Source organism: Schistocerca piceifrons, chromosome X (assembly GCF_021461385.2).
Source record: "Schistocerca piceifrons isolate TAMUIC-IGC-003096 chromosome X, iqSchPice1.1, whole genome shotgun sequence".
Lineage (NCBI taxonomy): Eukaryota > Metazoa > Arthropoda > Insecta > Orthoptera > Acrididae > Schistocerca > Schistocerca piceifrons.
Genome location: NC_060149.1, coordinates 487,656,565 through 487,674,314, shown reverse-complemented (window position 1 = coordinate 487,674,314; position 17,750 = coordinate 487,656,565). Strand labels below are relative to the sequence as shown.

The window sequence follows — 17,750 nt, the reverse complement described above, 5'->3', positions numbered from 1 at the left end:
CTGAGTGTTCTTCGCCAGTGTGGGGCGCCACTCAGTTGCGTTAATGAAAGGGATGCAAGTTTCATAAGAGAAGATACACGCTTCGTGATGAGCTTCACATTCAGCGCGAGAGGGTCACACAAATGCTCAATCAACTCCAATTGGGATACGACGAGAAAGCTGCTGCGCATACCGGTGAGCGTGACTCGCAAAATGCTGCGAACCAATGTCCCAGGATGCGCCAAGAGATGATATTTAGCCTGGTTTATAATTCGCGTTGTGACCACCAAGGTAAAATTGAAGACATTCGGACCGTTTTTCTTCCAGCAATACGTCCATAAAAGAAACAGCAGAAAAAATGACATACGTTTTACTCTCAATTACGCGTCCGGAGGGCTCGCGTAGTCTTGAGTATATGTGTAAGTGTTCTATAAAAGCGTCACGTGACAGACTGAAGTGTCACAACTGACTAGAAACAATTTAGATCTGCAGACGTGGCTTCTGTGATCCCATCCGCATTTCAAGTTCTCAAGCTTATGTTAATGTAATTCAGTAAGAGCCGTTTGTTATACTACATCCTGAGATAGCACATAGTTTGACAAATGTATGGAAGCATGGATTCTTTCTCGATTAGACATATGACATAAGAACAGCTGTTTCTAGAACTCGTTGTCTGTAAGATCAAACAACATAATTTGTATTGTTTTGAAGCATAGGGAGAACGATTTGGCCGCGATCTTCCACGAATCATTTCAGCCTTCAAATTAAACAAAAAACCTCTTTAATTAGAAAGACAACGTAACAATCCAAGCGTATCTTTCTGTGTACGAATTCGAAGTCTAGTCGGAACGCCACATTCGCTTGGTTTAGCAGACGACAGGAATTTTGAAGACTGATCACTTGACTGTTTTAGCCGTGTCCTGGTGCACCCGTGCATTTTACGAAGTTTGAAATCTAAATTCAACTTCTTTGCCATTTTACTTACTGATAACTGTTCTCGAAGCCTAAGTTCCCAATCGTACTAATACTGAATACCAATGTCATTAATATAAGTTAGGATCATGCAGGTGTCTTATTGTTAACGCAGATAGTGTCCTTATGGATGATTTGCTTTTGTTTCGATGACCACCTGTTGATGTGTCCTATGAATCTCAGTATCGTAAGAGAGACCTACAGTTTAATACACTATATTCGATGATGCGTGTTGAGTGGTACAGAGGGAGATGATAAACCGACGTGTCGACACTATACACTTTTCTGACTAGAAGGCTGAATGGTGCTGCCATATTCGCATACAGCGTCCACAGATTGCTGGCAGATGAAGTGGTGTACCGTCCAGCCTACTGAAGACGCTTTACCGTAACCCTGTACCCCTGTTCATATTCCTGTGACCAGAGGCATATATCCATTTCGCAACATATGTCCACACAAAGTTAAAATTTTCAAAGCTGTAGCACTTCTCATGAAACAAGACCAACCACGAAGAATCTCACGTTTCATTTTGCATGTACAAATGAATTACCGTAATAATAAAAAGAATTATTTGCAAATACACTATGGATCCAAAAGGACTCTTAACGTCAACCCGTTGAGACTGCCATTACGCTCCTTCAGTTGAAGCTCTGTATTAGAAGCTTTTCGCTAAAACTGCATCACCGTAATTTCCGTCTGGAATATCATGAGATATGTTGCGTGGTCAGCTTCACGCAACCATCGCTACAAACTTCCTCCGCAGGCATTACTGGAACCGTAATTTATGGAAAGGCATTGCGCTGAACTTCTGAAGATGCCTTGCTTCTGGGAAGAAAGCAGCAACTGCGTTATACAGACAGGGAAAGCCACGGGAAATTCCTACTGACCCGAGCAGACGGGAACCGGTTAGCTTTCGAGGTCTATCCCGGCGGCGATCGAAACCAGCTTGGTAAACCTCTAACTGCAACCCAATGACACACTTTTGGCGGGGCTTATGATTAACGAGAAAAAATTATTTTTATGAACTATTTCACACTGAGACATGAAAAATAATTTTTCAGTGAACATATAGCTTTTAGATCATCTTCAGCAGTCGGAAAACAATTCAGTCGTTAACAAACTACCATTTTTTTAAAAACTTTTAGAACTGTAGTATGAAAGAAGATTCATAGAGGATTTTGACTACGCGCATATTTCTGTAGTAGGAAGCATACCTGCAGCTGCGAAATAGTTTATCCTTTTAGAACAATTTTGAGTTTGACAGCTTTCAAAGTCATACTGTGACATCTACGATATGGCAATGGCATCTGTATCGAAATACATAAAGACACGTATTCCTTTTTGAATAATCATGATTTGGCCGTATATGAATTCTATCTATGAGGACAACATATACAGATAGACTGAAGATACTATTCCATTTTCACATTCATTGTGTTCCAGTGAGCTTAAAGAAATGCCCTTTGTGTGGTTCTCTGTTCCTCTCAAACTTTTTAGCAAAAGCTTTTGCCTGCCTCATTACAACACTGCTTGCAACTTAATCTGTCAGCGAACAGTTTCAGCATAATTTTTGTCCCGTAACTTCTTTGTACTGAAGCCATTCACTGAGTAAACACGTGATAGACGCCGCAAATGTTTTCAAGTAACCACTGCGCCAATTATTTGATGAGGGAATTACAAATGTTAATCGCTCACCGCTCATCATACAATCGGAGCACTAATATGACACTGAATGGATTTAGACGTTGTTCTTTGGAGTCTGTATTGAATACGGCTGCTGGATGTTCCTTGTTGGCAGCAGCGGACCTCGTTTAATACTCATTCACACAGGCAGTGGGGCCTAAAGGCAGTGTGATTGTTGAATTTCTTAAAAATAAAACATTTTGATGTAAGTAAGCCAGTTGGTAAACTTAACGAAACAGCATGAGCTGCATTAGTGATCTTACACTTTTAGAGGCCGATTGGCCTAGAAAGCCATTCAGTAACAATAACTAATCAGTTCTCTTCAGTCCGCTTATTGAGAGCCTGGCAAAGGTGAGGGCGTTCCTGAACTTTTCTCCTACTATCAGACACTGACGAGAGCCAGTACGTAATACATGATGGAACAAAGGAGCATTTGAGTAAGGACAAATTTTACGCCCTCTAAATTTGGGGAAGAGTGGCATCAGTTACTAGTCGCGATCACATTTGATGTTTCTGCAAGGTGGAGTAACCAGTGCTCGCTACGTCGCACAGGCTGTTACTACCGTTCAACTGTCATTTCTTCGATACAACAGTGATAACTTTTCAGCAGGACAATCAATATCCACATATTGCTGCTGCGACGCAACGTACTACTAAGGCGCAAGATGCTTGGGACAGACTATCGCAGAATGTCTTTCTGCACGGCACCTGCAGACAATACACTGCTCCGCTGCCGCCAGATGGGAGGGTGCATTGCTTACTGATGCGACTGTTTGGGCACACTTTACTGTGACTTGCTTCATTTGGTGTGATGTATGCTTACAGTGATTAACTGTCACCTTATTTGCCAATAATATGACCTTGTCGTTGAGGGTGCTGCGTTTTTTCCCCGGCCCTGTGCGAAGAACTTCTCACAGCTGATCAAGCGTGCTCTACGTCAAGAAATGTGACAGCATCATTTCCTGCAAGGAGTATCTAAAACGCCCTCTGTGTTCGGTACGGAGAAATGTTGGCTCACACACAAGCAAATCTTGGTAAGTAAAACTGAGTGTTACAGAGCTAGATTTCCTGGTGGCGCTTCATTTCCTCTACACAAGATACGTACTACACTTCAGCGTTTGAAGCATCCAGCAATACTTTGGAGCTTCTCATCATGACAGAAATTGGCACGTCAGTCTCGTCACATTTGTTGCGGCAGCCACTGTTTTGTAGGGCATTGTTCAAATAACCTATGGAGAGACAAAAACAACAGTATTGAGCACAGCGTCGATTATTTACTTTGAGACGCGAGTAACTGATTACAAGTGGAATAGTGCAGACAACGTATTAACTACGTCTACACACACAATCCACAAATCACCGAACGGTGTATGGCGTCGGGTACCTTGTACCACCTCTAGTCACTTCATTCCTGTTCCGCAGGCAAACTGAACGACGGAACGACGTAACATCGACATCTATATGCCTCCGTACCAGCCTTAATTTCTCTTATCGCGTCTTGTCTTCGCAGTCCTTGTGCAAGATCAGTGTTGGTGGCAGTAGAATGGAGTGAGCAATGCGTAAATGTTTATAGATTTATTTTTGTAGTATTTGTTAAATATTCACGCACTCATTAAGAGAGAAATCCTCACTACACACCAATGGACAAACGTCTAAAGCAGCTTCGAGAGCGTTATACGTCAATAAATTATCGAATTTCCGAGTCTAAGCATATCATCATTTGAGACAAATTTGGTATGAAACATGAAAGGAACAGTACAACTGCAGTAGCTTGAATAATCATGAACTGAAGTTATCTTAAAGCCGGCCCTACGGTCTGCCGAGACTGTAGACATAAGAAAAAACTGAATACTACATAATTAAGAAAGAATTATTTATCGTTGATCCCACAATTATGAAACTTTAATAAATATAGATGCTCGGTAATGAATTATATAAAAATGAATAAAAACTTGAGACAATCAAGAATGTATTAGATCATACCTGGCTAGCAGATTTTATATGTAAATCTCTCGCTACGCTGACATGTGAATAAGTTCATCCAGTGGATAACCGGCTTTTATCTTTAAGAGTTATTGCAAACATTAGGTGATTTTACAGGCAATGGAATATCTGAACTCTTTGAAGACACTTTCGTTACAGACAACGAGATAAACTGATCTCACATCTGTTTAGCAACTGATTTTTTTCTTGGTACTGTTTCAGAAAAATAAATTCATGTGTTTCTCGGTATATTTTAAGAACGGCTCACGAAGAATACGACAGCTTGTAATGAATCTTAAATGACGAGACATACGTTTATCATTCACATACACGTATTACAAAGGTACTTTAATTTTATTGAACTGTTCAGCCGCAGTTCTTTACTACCCCACGTTGTACAGCTTAACAGCAAGATAAATAAGCAACATTGGCTCGGTTTTTCCACAATTCTAAACCTGCTAGATTCCTTCCTCGCTAATAACTTCACTTTGACATTCCCAGCTATATGGCTTTCCAGGATGCCTCCGGGTTAGTAGATTGACACCACTATTTAAACTTGTCTTCAGAAATAGTCTTAACTGATATCCATAAACTGCTGTTCTCATTATGAATTATGAGCTGGCTACTTCTTTTTGAATTCACAGTTTATGGAGCTGTGAACAGTTTCTGGACGCCGCTCTGATTGCTGTCACTGAGCATTACGTAGGTCATTTGTTCATCTCAGTTGGACTTGGTGTCCCATACACCATTTGGTTGGCAATACAGGAATGGTCTTAACAGAAATCATCATGTGCCACTTGTTCTTCGGATAAGTAGCACGCACGTGAGGAAGTGAATGAAAAATGATCGACGTCTCCGGACATCTTGGTGAGTACTATTATCGTGATCTTCGTAGTCAGTATCGTTGGCTAGCGACACAACCATATCACATTTTATTCGGGTAGGAAGATCTGGAAAAACGTCTGCTCAGCCTACTGAGGAAAATGGCGACGCTGCAGGGACAAATAAGTAACAACTTTAACACGCAAGCGACCGAAGATTACGAATTGGAAAATCTTGAGACTGAATAAGAAGGCAAATCATTTATTGTGGCGTCATGCTAGCCTGTTTGCTACAGGTGGGGCTATGTAGGCAAAGGGATTTAACCCGGATAATCTGCTACAGCTCGATCTACGAGACTTAAAATATGTAAGGCAAAAAATGGGGAAACTACATGTGAAACGTTGAATTGGATCGTTAGTGCGGAAATATATGGGTTGGTTACATTCATTTTGAAGGGTTGGAGGAAATTTTTCAAAGAGTAACCTCGATCCGTTTAAACGCGTTAGAACTCTGAATGATGTGGTATGTAAGAAAATAAGAGTACACCTGAAAGAAGTCTTCCGTAGTCAACTACGTGAATCCCGTTACTTACATCTGAGCTTGGGTAATAGCGATAGCGATCCAGTTAACGACCGGGGCCGTACGGTAAATTCTTATCTCATTTCAGGACTGATATCTGCGCTCTACAAAATGGCTTGCTGTCGTTAGGAGATCATTGTGCAGGCAAGTACGTGGAGGAAGACAATCTCGTTCTCTCCTCAGATAAGCCGCTACACAATGTCAAGCCAGCCCACCTTGTCTGTCGGGAACTGGGAACGTTATAAGGCTGGCCGAACTCAACAGACGTTAACAACCTGTTGTCACGTTCATTTAAATATTAGAATAAGCAAGGAAAACCAGAATTACGAAGTTCTAGACCCACCCATGGAGTCTAGTTTTGTCAGAAATCTGCCAATGAAGTAAACTTTTTGCTGCGTATCAATTTTAAATTTATCTTCAATTCAGCATTTCATATTTCAAAGGTTTTTGGTCCGAATTTACAGTCATTGTACATATAAAAACGTATTCTATCGTGATATGTCATTAACACAGAGGTGCTACGCAATAAAAAGAAATCCTTTAATGTGCTTTACCGGTGTCTCTCTAGCTCTCTGTATGGTCTAAAATAAAATGAATGTGATCATTTCGCAGACAGAAGTAGTAGTTCCTTACGTTAATAACATCAAAGTTAATATCAATGCTGATTTGTTTTTACGAGCAAATGTTTAATAACCATAACGTTCTACGGATGGAAAACTGAAGTTGCAAGCAAGACAAAAGCGCAACCTAGTCGCTGTCACTGTGTACTTACAGATTACGAGACGAAGAAGCGTCTCCTAGTTACGACACTTGGTTGTTGCGTAATGGTGTCAGCGTGAGACAACACAGAAATGAAGGTATCTAAGAGGAAACTTTCAAAGTCTGTCCCAAGACTGCCTGAAAGTACAGCATAATCCGTTCCGCCAACTGTCGACCGTTGCGCGTCCCATCTCCTACCTCCGGCATCATAAGCGACAGCGTAGCAAATCTGTCCAGGCCTGAAGATACTAGCCCCTTGCCTTACGCATCGTTCTTTCTGTTTAGAACTGCTTTTGTTACGGATCAAAGTGAGCCACATACCGGAAAAAATGAATATCCTTGTCCCACCAATCAGGGCTCTTAAATATTTGGTATAATGATGATATCCCGTCATTCGTCAGTACATACGTTTCTGCAGCTCCTCTTGCTATCAATTAACAGACAATTAAGAATTTACTCTTCAGCCACAGCGGCATCAGTACGCGTGTTTCGTCCGGACGGAGTAAGCTGTAAGAAAAATCTCCCGTGGGCGTACTTAACGGGGCATTTTATTTTTAGCATTACTTTCGTGAGAAAGAAGACGCAATAGAAACCTAGACTAAAATAATTATACTAACAAGGTGACAGCGCCTACTCATCCTCATTAATTTATTCCATACTTATTGAATATGCAGGGCTTGACCAGAAATTTAAGTGCAAAGTGGCGAATTGTTGATAAAAGTATGCATTTGTGAAGGGGGGTCGGTCGAAGTATGAGTTATTTGTATTCCCATAGTTTCCAGGTAGTAGTTGGCGCAGTGCAAAGATGGCAGAACGGTAATTTGCGGGTTGTGTGGTTGTCCCTACGCGGAAACTTTCCTGTTTTCAACTTTTACGTTGCTTACACTGCAAATAAACCGAAATAATGTTCAATGTATTGTATGTATCATTTTCGTGAAAGGAAAATTTGGGACTGCAAATTTGCGAGAAAGGATTGTACTTTCAGCATCCACGAGGATTCTACAATTAACTTTCCAGGAAGCTATTGTAATTAAAGCTTACAGTAATTCGTATTCCGTTGACAATAGATAAAAAGCACTATACTGCTGATGTTCTACACTGCAGAACGTAAGCATTATGCGTGTTTTTAATTTATTGTAATTTTGTTCTACCAAGAACTGCCGGAAGACTCGGTTAACACGATTTCATTTAGTTTCATTCTGATCTTCGAACAACCCTCTGCAGTTAATCCTACAATGTCGAATTTTATCGTCAAGTAAATAATTTGATCAAATGCTTCAAAACTGATCTTATCGACAAAAAAAGGTCTTCACAAAACTGCACAAAATACGCCACACTCTAGATCACCAGATATCCTCGCCAATATTTGCTGAAATGATGAGTTATGCGATGTTTACTGCCAAACTCTGCGATGAGAGAACATTTTACGAACTAAAGTTTGTTCTTCCATAGAGATTTTAACACAACCATGTAATTGTAAAAATGCAGCAATTATAACTGAAGATGCCGACAAAATTATTGCTTCCCCTGTTTTTACAATGAGTATCACCCGAGCACGTGTATATCCTGAACTGTAAAATGGAAGTATCTAATTTTACATTGGAAATTCTCACGTACGCCTTAAAATCTCTTCCTGAAATTTTTCAATCCCGAATTGTTTTTTGCCTTTCCTTTTCAAGATACTTATAATTTGATTTGTCTTTAAGATTAAAGTATAAATGAACATTGCTAACGAACAGTTCTTTCGATCTTAAAAACAAATGAAATTATTAATATCTTTAATTACAGACCACTTATGATGCATTAACTCAATAAAGCGAAACGTACCTGGTGAAGGAAAAAAGCTTTTCTTGTAGTTGCAACGACAGAACGAAAATACCCCTCAGGAATTAAATGGGTAATGCATCGTCCGACCCGCTCTAGTTGCAATGCTAGGTTTTCGAAACTCTTGGTCATCTGGGACTCCCGCTTCTGTCACTCATTTCTGTCCGAGTCCTGCAAATACCAACAATTTTGACGGAGTCTGTGATAAAAAGAAGGTGCGGTTCCATTAGAAGTTAATAAACGTCGGGAGGACCGCAACTATATTCAAGAATCTAGATTTGATGGAAGCGCGGCCGCTTGCATGTCGGCTAAACTTATTTATTGAAGCAACACTGGCCTCTCGAAGTTAACTGTACAATATTTGAGACTATTCCCCCCTCCCTCCCTCCCTCTCTCTCTCTCTCTCTCTCTCTCTCTCTCTCTCTCTCTCTCTCTCTCTCCAAACCGGTAACCCAGAACCGAAACTCCGGAGCTCCACCTTAGAAGCCAATAACGGCTCCACTAAACCGCAGAGATTTTTACAAAAAGTGCAAGAATAATCGAAAAGTCAGTGAACACTTTTCATGGACCAGCAACATTATCTCCCTCCAACTCAAGTGAACTTTCTGTCATTCGGCATTCAAGTTCACTGTACTAACAGGGTCACACGAGTATACAGCAGGAAATTTACTGCTCTAATAGGAATCCCTAACAGTGCTGAAAATACTCTTTTTACTAGCCTTCAACAAGCGTCAGTGGGAGCCAATAACTTTGATACTGACTAATTTCTTTTTTGGACGAATATTCGAACACATGACGAAAACATGAATTTGAACGAGCTGAGAGACGCTGAACTAAATTCGCACACTGACTCATCACAGCATTTGTTCAAAATATTATGCGGGAGCAATCTCTCAGGCGCAGTTCATCTTGTATTATCGACATCTAATGCCGCCAGTAGCTGAAGATTCAGTTTATTTCCGAGAAATTTTTAGAGCGTCCAAATTAGTGTCTCAAATAACCTGATCCTAGATCATTCGAAGCTACAAAACTCAAAAAATTCGGTCCAACGATTATTTGATATTGTTCGCTAAACTGGAGCTCTTGTCAGATAACTAAAAGAAGTAGACATAGAAGACCCCCAGGAGAACAGCACGTTAAGTCACGCTTTAATTTGTCAAGTGCTAGACCGTCGTGTTCATCCTACTTTCGTGGAGGACGACTAGGCTTAATCTTAAAATTCAGAGAGCGTAAATTCCTAGAAGAATGAACCAACATTACTTCCTGCAACACTTATCTGATTAAATGGCCGTGATGGTAAAATCAGAGAAATTATAGGTCATACAGAATCGTTCGTCCTTTATTTTTGCACACCACTCGCGAATTTAATCAAAAGTAACAGTGGTACGTAAGTGCAACACTGCGGATAGTACGGAGTTCAGCTTTCTGATTACAGATTGCTGCGTATCTTTTACAGTTTGGACTGCACTTGTGGTCCAGTTATTGTTCTATGCTTCATTTTGTCACTTCATACTAGCTGCAAGGAGGGACATCAACGAGATGGCGATAAAGCTTCGCATTTAACGGCTAAGAAAGAATGGAAAAGTATGATAGCGCCACGTTTTAATTTATGCTTTCGTTAGGACATTATCCATAACGGTGTAGCCAATCACTGATGAATAAAATTAAATCCAATTTACCGCACTTTAACAGATGAATAGTGGCTAGCGGATTACAGTCCATTTTCAAAGGATGTTGGCACTTTACTACAGTAGTTGCTTACTGTATCAAGTGGTGTTAATTCTCTACATGTTTGTAGAATTGTTTTGTTTTCTGTTTGCCGAAACAAGCCACGGTGTGCAAGGAAAGCGAAGTACACATTTTTATTATTCACGTTACGCGATACAACATCGCACCGAAGGCAGTTATACAACCAACGGATTTAAAAATTAAACGACAGCGCTCATACCTTAATCTTGCGCGACTGCGATTTTCGGGACAGCAGTGTGCAGAGTTCCGAAGAGGAGGTAGCGCGTTTGGTAGGGACTGTCAGAGAGGGAAAGCCGTGGACCGTGAGTGGCGTGGCCGGGTGCGTGCGCACACGGCGGTCGGCGGCTGCGCCCTGCCCTGCCCTGCCTCCCTCTTCCGTCCCCCTCACCCTACCACATAAGCACACAGTGCTCCCTTCTCCCACAAATACCCCTCGCACCACAGTAGCCAAGCCCGGCGCTGCAAGTCTCATGACACTGCAGATACCTAGAGCCACCAAACCAAATTCGAAACGCCGAAGTTCTATTTCCCAACCGTTGACTATATTGGCGTTAATAAACGATCTGAAATATTACAGACACAGAGAGCACATAAGTTTGTAACTAATTCAGGTAACTGACTTCATTACTACTCCAATTACAGAGTCAAGCTTTTCAGATGTTACTATAGGGGGGGGGGGGTGTCTACGAATCAACAATAATAATAGTAATAATAATAATAATAATAATAATAATAATAATAATAATCCACACATAGACACATTCCGTTTTCCACCACCGAACTACAATATCGTTTTCACTGAATTTTGTGATGTTACTCGGTAATCAACACCCTGTAGCAAAGATCGCATAAATACTACTAAATTTTTGATAACCGATTTCAACAGACTTTTCTGACAATCTGAACATTTTGTAGTGAAAATTGTGCAATACCAGGCGATGAAAGCAAAATGTGTGTAAACCAGTTGTTGACTATGAAAATTATTTGCCCAAAACATTTTTATTTTTGAGAACCGAAGCGTGTGCGACGTATTTGCTAAAACGTGTACGGTTCTCTTATCAGTTTTAACTAATCTGGTACATCTGAAACTTATTCATAGATTCAGACGCATGTTTAAGTGGATTTCATCTGCTGATAGTTTTAATATTCCAGCCACGGCTGCCTACATTTCCAACAATTTGTCTACCGCGACATAAATGACAGGTGTCATGTTGTACTGACTTGCGCGTAAATATGACTATTGACAATATCGTTGCTACACTCACTTTTTTGGTCATAGAAGACAGTCATTTAATCTTCCTGAGGTACCAATATATACTGTATGGTAAGTTGACACAAGGAAGTCCCATGAAACAGGGTTCATCCTGTGAGGTGCATAATTATAAACGTGGTAGTACGTTTCTAGTTTATTAGTGGTGTCTCAGGACGATGCTATTGTCTAGCTGGGCTATGGTCGTCACTTAAGAACGAAGCAGAGAAAGTTTTTGTGCTATGCTAAATTTTATTTAATTACAATCTTCCGATCTTTCTGTTCTGTTTCAGAGGTTCTACTCATCTATTTACAAATAAACTGTAAATCTTTGATAGCAGGTTGTTTACTCTACGGACAGAGTGTTTCATAAGAACATAAATTTTGTAATTGTGTGTAGGAACTGGCATTCGGATACAAACAGGTTAGATACAACCGTGTACGCGCACAATGTAATCTAAGTCTCGAAAATGCTAACATAAAATTGACTGAAAAATTCAACTGCATTTTCGTAAATAAATCCCTTAGCACTATTTTTACCTTCCTCCAGCCTTCTCTTACGTGGTAGCCAGAAGCTTGTGGGTGAATCTTAAAAGATCATGTCGTATAGGAAGGACCTCTAAGATTGTTTAAGGAAGTAGTTAAAAACTAAATCGGGGGATCCATCAAACAGTGAAGAAAATTTTCTCAATCATCAATACAGCATAATTGAAGAACCATTAAAGATAAAAATCCAGTAATAAGGAAAATTGTCTTTCAACGAAGATTCATATCGCTTAATCAGAAAGATGGAAGTAAAATGAGTCTAATTTTTACGAGACACGGCAGCTCAATTTTTACTTCAGAAGAAGTAATGTCAATAAATAACTCTTACAGTAAAATCTCATCCAAACTAACGACGGTATTTTAACACTACATAAAATACTAATGTGATGATCTTCGTAATATTCGAATTAGTGATACTCCAGCAATTCTCTATCTTTGACAGCGAATAACTTCAAGGATGCAACACCTTTATTTACTTCAACAATGTTGATCTGAAGTTTGCATTTTGTAATGGAATGTTTACATTTGAATTTATGAGAGCCAAATTTTTTTTTGTTTGATTTAGAACCAGCAAATCAAAATTAGGTTAAATATACGGCCAGAGGCTGAGACAGAACTTACCGGAGAGATTCCTGCTTACACTTCAGGTATTCTGAGCCCATCCTGCCTAACTGTCCATCATTGTTGTTCAGCTTCAAGAACTATAAAATTCTGCACATATTCACGCGCTAAATACCAAACATGGCCGGTATGTGTGACATATAAACATCACAGTAAGTAGTTAACACTTAACGTGAGAAGCGCAGCGCGAAGTGCCATCGACCGAGGCAGGACACCAACTGCTCACTGCAGTGGGGCAGCCAAGACTACGGCCCCACGACCCGTCCACTGCTGCCAACATACGCGCGCTGCAACGCGTTGCTCCCGCTGCCGCCAGAAAATTCCTGGTTTTGCGCTCTACGAGCAGCTTTTGGAGATTTTAACGCGAAGTAATCAATCAATAACGTTCAATTTATATTTATCATTACATTTGCTTCATCTGAGGATTGTTTCCACCTTACGAACGGACCGGTACGCAGAGAGAGAGAGAGAGAGAGAGAGAGAGAGAGAGAGAGAGAGAGAGAGGTAGGGAGGAGGAGGAGGCGGCAGTGATGGAGGGAGCGAGTTGGAGAGGTGAAGGAAGTAACGAAATAATGGAGCGTCTTATCGTGTTCGTCTGGAACTCTATCAAACGAAAACGTGAAGTAACTAGTACACGATTGGTTTGTATTTTCAAAAAGTCAACATTAATACAAGCGCATACGAAATGCTTCATGACATGTTCAAAGTTTCATGAGTGATACTTCATGCTGATAACTTATTCTTTTCACTTCCCTGTTTTTCTTGTTCACGAATCACGCTGGTTAGAAGAAAGGGTACATGGAAATAATCTTACAACTAATTATAATGAAAACAGCTGGCAATCACAACATTTAGCTTGCGCCAGTATTTTCTTCTTTGATTACGAGCGTTTAGTTCGAAGGATTTCTTGTAAGCACTGAACTAGGTCGTTTCGCGAAAAGTTTTGCTCTGTCGTTTGTCACACTCCTGCTCCCTCGTGAGTGACGTGTGGGAGGGAAGTACAGCTACGTATACACTCATCGAGTCATAGAGAAAGCCTCTACTGTTAAGTTCCTAGGCAGAAGAGGAACGGCTTATAATCAAGGAGATGTTGCCTCCTGCCTAGTAATTCCAGTTACATTTTCCATTGCTTCCGATATCATTTCATGTTCGTACTTGGGTGGCGGATTACCGAGATCTTTCATGACGTATGTACTCTGTGCTTATGAAGAGCTATCCGAGCATATGTAAACCTAGTAACTGACGGGCGACCTTCACCTCTCGCTTTCTTGATTGGACAAGACGACGCCCATATACCAGAGAGAGTTCGCTTCGTGTTGATCAGTAACAGGTGCAGGAGTTTAAAAAACTTAAATTCATGAATTAAACAACATTAAAGTTTCAAAATTTCGTTTTGAATATTTTACTTTGTTTTGTCGAATCAGCGGGATGTATTTTCCCTCTTATCTACTTCCGAAATATCTTTATTACAAAGTTCTATGTGGCACCGTTTAAACCGTTGTCCTCAGGTTCTTTCTGTACCTGGATTAAATTCACAGTGCAGCATCTAATGTTCTATCTTTTTTGAATACTTTTGCTCTAGTCAAGGCTCATCATTTTGAACACACTGGATCATATACTACCCACGATGAAGCGGTGTACGAATTTAGATTTCGATCCTTCCAACAGCAGCGAGAGAAGAAATTACAATTTTGGAGAGAATATAGATGATTTAAGAGAAATGAAGCGATCGTAAAGGGAATAAAAGCTTGTCTTTAAACGATGCATTACGGAAACGAATTGGAAAAAAAAGAAGGAAATTTCGATGCATGATTGAAGTAGTAGTGATGGAATCCATCAACGATGCAATCATCGCTGCTGTAGCCTCATCCAGTTGTTTAGCACATCAGCGTTACCACGTTTATTCCATTATTCATTAATTATGTACGGTACGTGCCAGAGGCAGCGTGATGCGTTATTGGAACCGCTGAGTGGAGATAGTTTTGGTGTGAATTTTACTCAGCTTTAGAGACCAATACTAATGTAAGCTCCGCGATTTTCCGTTCTCCACTAATCATTCGAGTTTCATGAAAACACAAAATATTTCCGAAAAAAACTTTCTTAAAGAATCGGCGAACGGTGTCTTATTTCCATCCAAATATGCTAGCCTCAACAGAAAAAAGCATGGCATTGGTATCCGCATGTCATGTAGAGAACACTTTTGGGCCGTCAGTTGGCTGAGAACTTTTTCTAAGGAGAGTATTTTTAGAACTAATATGGATACCAACCTATGATAAGCCTTTTGATTATTAACAAAACTCTTAAGGATACACAGTTAAGGCAAGAAAGCACGTGGCGTATTTCTCGGGTCTCTCAGGTCCGATGACGTACACTATGTGATCAAAAGTATCCGGACGCCTGGCTGAAAACGACAAGTTCGTGGCACCCTCCATCGGTAATGCTGGAATTCAATATGTTGTTGGCCCATCATTAGCATTTATCACAGCTTCCACTCTCGCAGGCATACGTTCAATCAAGTGCTGGAAGGTTTCTTGGGGAATTGCAGCCCATTCTTAACAGAGTGCTGCACTGAGGAGAGGTCGGTCGGTAGGTGAGGCCTGGCACTACGTTGGCGTTCCAAACCATCCTAAAGGCTTTCTATAGGATTCAGGTCAGGACTCTGCAGGCTAGTCTATTACAGGGATGTTGTGTATCCACTCCGCCACAGGCCGTGCGTTATGAAGAGGTGCTCGGTCGTGTTTAAAGATGCAATCGCCGTCCCCAAATTGCTCTTTAATAGTGGGAAGCAACAAGGTGCTTAAAACATCAATGTAGGCCTGTGCTGTGACAGTGCCAAGCAACACAACAAAGGGTGCAAGCCCTCTACACGAAAACCACCACCACACAACACCACCGCCTCCATAGTTTGCTGTTGGCACTTAACACGCTGGCAGATGACGTTCACCGGGCAATCGCCATACCCTCACCCTGCCATCGGATCGCCTCATTGTGCACCGTGATTCGTCACTCCACACAACGTTTTTCCACTGTTCAGTCGTCCAATGTTTACGCTCCTTAGACCAAGCGAGGCGTCGTTTGGCATCTACGGGCGTGATGTGTGTCTTACGAGCAGCCGCTCGACCATGAAATCCAAGTTTTCTCACCTCCCGCCTAACTGTCCTAGTACTTGCAGTGGAACCTGATGCAGCTTGGAATTGCTGTTTGATGGTCTGGATAGATGTGTGCCTGTTACACATTACGATCCTGTGTAACTGTCGGCGGTCTCAGGCAGTCAACACACGTGGTCGGTCTGCACGCTTTTGTGGTGTACGTGTCTCTTCACGTTTTCATATCACTATCACATCGGAAATAGTGGACCTAGGGATGTTTAGGAGTGTGGAAATCTCGCATACAGACGTATGACAAGTGACACACCAAGTCCCTGAGTTCCGCAGAGCACCCCATTCTGCTCTCTCACGTTGTCTAATGACTTCTGAGGTCGCCGATATGGACTACCTGACAATTAGGTGGCAGCACAAGGCACCTAATATGAAAAACTTATGTTTGGATGTGTCCGGATACTTTTGATCACATAGTGTACATGTGTTCAGTTTCTAGCTCGATAGACTCATTACTAAAGATTACCATTATTTTCGTTTACTCTTTAGAGGTAACTCACTGTCAATATGCACCCTACTGAATATATGTCAAGTGATGTTTTTTTTTAAAAAACAGCAGAAACAAAGACTGAATGTAACAGATCCCACCCACCTAAATGTGGAAAAAATGGGAAATTTTGTTTTGATTGAGGTGATATCCTCCATTTTTCTTGTTGCCGAAGGTGTTAACCCTCTTTGAACGCAAGAAAAATACAAGATTCTCGTGATTTTTCAGGTAAAATAAAAAGAATTGCTGAATCTGATAGAATTTCATTCCTTACACTTTCATCTTTCAGAAGTAGTTTGCGTCTACATCGGACGCTCCCTGTGACCGCTGCAAAAGATGGAAGACCCCTTAGAGCCAGAAAATCGGTGATCGGCGGGATTTCCAGAGGCCATCCTATTGGACCTGTGACAAAATAATTTTATAGAAGTCAATTTCAATGTATTTTTTATCAGTGTGCATGGGATAATTGAAAAATATTAAGTTCTACCGAAACGCGTCGAAAGAAACGTCACTTTCTTCGCCCACAAAATCGAGACGAACGCTTGCACGGAAAGTGGACTTTTGGAGATATCGCAAAACGGGTACGTACGGTGACAATTCAATTTAGAACGCCAGCATCAAATTCTGATCAAAATCTTGTGTGCCGTTCTAAAGTTTGTTTCCCGCCAATTTGAAAAATGCGCTTTCGAGGAAAATAATACGTTTAACGTTTTGGGTTACTTTTGTAAGTTAAATATACCCCTAATCAGCGATCCCAGGATCATACAGCCATTCTTTCAGACCCAAAAGGAGATGATCCATCTTCTTCGTCGCCACGGTGGCCCTGCGGGCCTCTTTCGCAGCTTCTGTCATCCCCTGCTCTGCTCGCTCGATACGCTTTTCGTCCGCTTTGTGCAGAAGTTTTAACAGGCTGCTCGCACCATAAGTTCCAGGGCTTTCATTATTTCCATAATGCCTTTCCGTCCGTCATTGAAATTACACGTATTTTGCTCCCGCTGTGAATGGTTTTCGGAGACATTTTTTACAGATTGCCTCGTATTTCGATAATGGAATTTCTGGCGAACTATGGATTAACATTCAGTAAAGTAGCCATCGAAGAGAACATTTTAAGCCCAAAAAAGGAAAATGAGTTTTTTAAAATCGGAGACTACTACCCCTAACCAAGGAGTAATGTAAACAATTGAATTAAAAAATATGAGAAATGAAAGAAATCTCTGAAGGCAATACGCACTCATCACTGTAACTACACTCCTGGAAATTGAAATAAGAACACCGTGAATTCATTGTCCCAGGAAGGGGAAACTTTATTGACACATTCCTGGGGTCACATACATCACAT

General features: G+C 40.9%; 1 protein-coding gene across 2 annotated transcripts in view; it reads right to left on the bottom strand.

Annotated features, from left to right (window-relative positions):
- The window catches only part of LOC124721500 (beta-1,4-glucuronyltransferase 1), a 324,876-nt gene that overhangs the window by 251,507 nt on the left and 55,619 nt on the right, over positions 1-17,750 (bottom strand). Inside the window, exon 1 of one of the 2 annotated variants that reach the window (XM_047246512.1) lies at positions 12,767-12,979. The exons of the other annotated variant lie outside the window; for it this stretch is intronic. The gene's annotated coding sequence lies outside the window, so the exon portion shown is untranslated. Of the gene's footprint in view, positions 1-12,766; positions 12,980-17,750 lie in introns of those variants that run through there. 2 annotated transcript variants of the gene reach the window in all.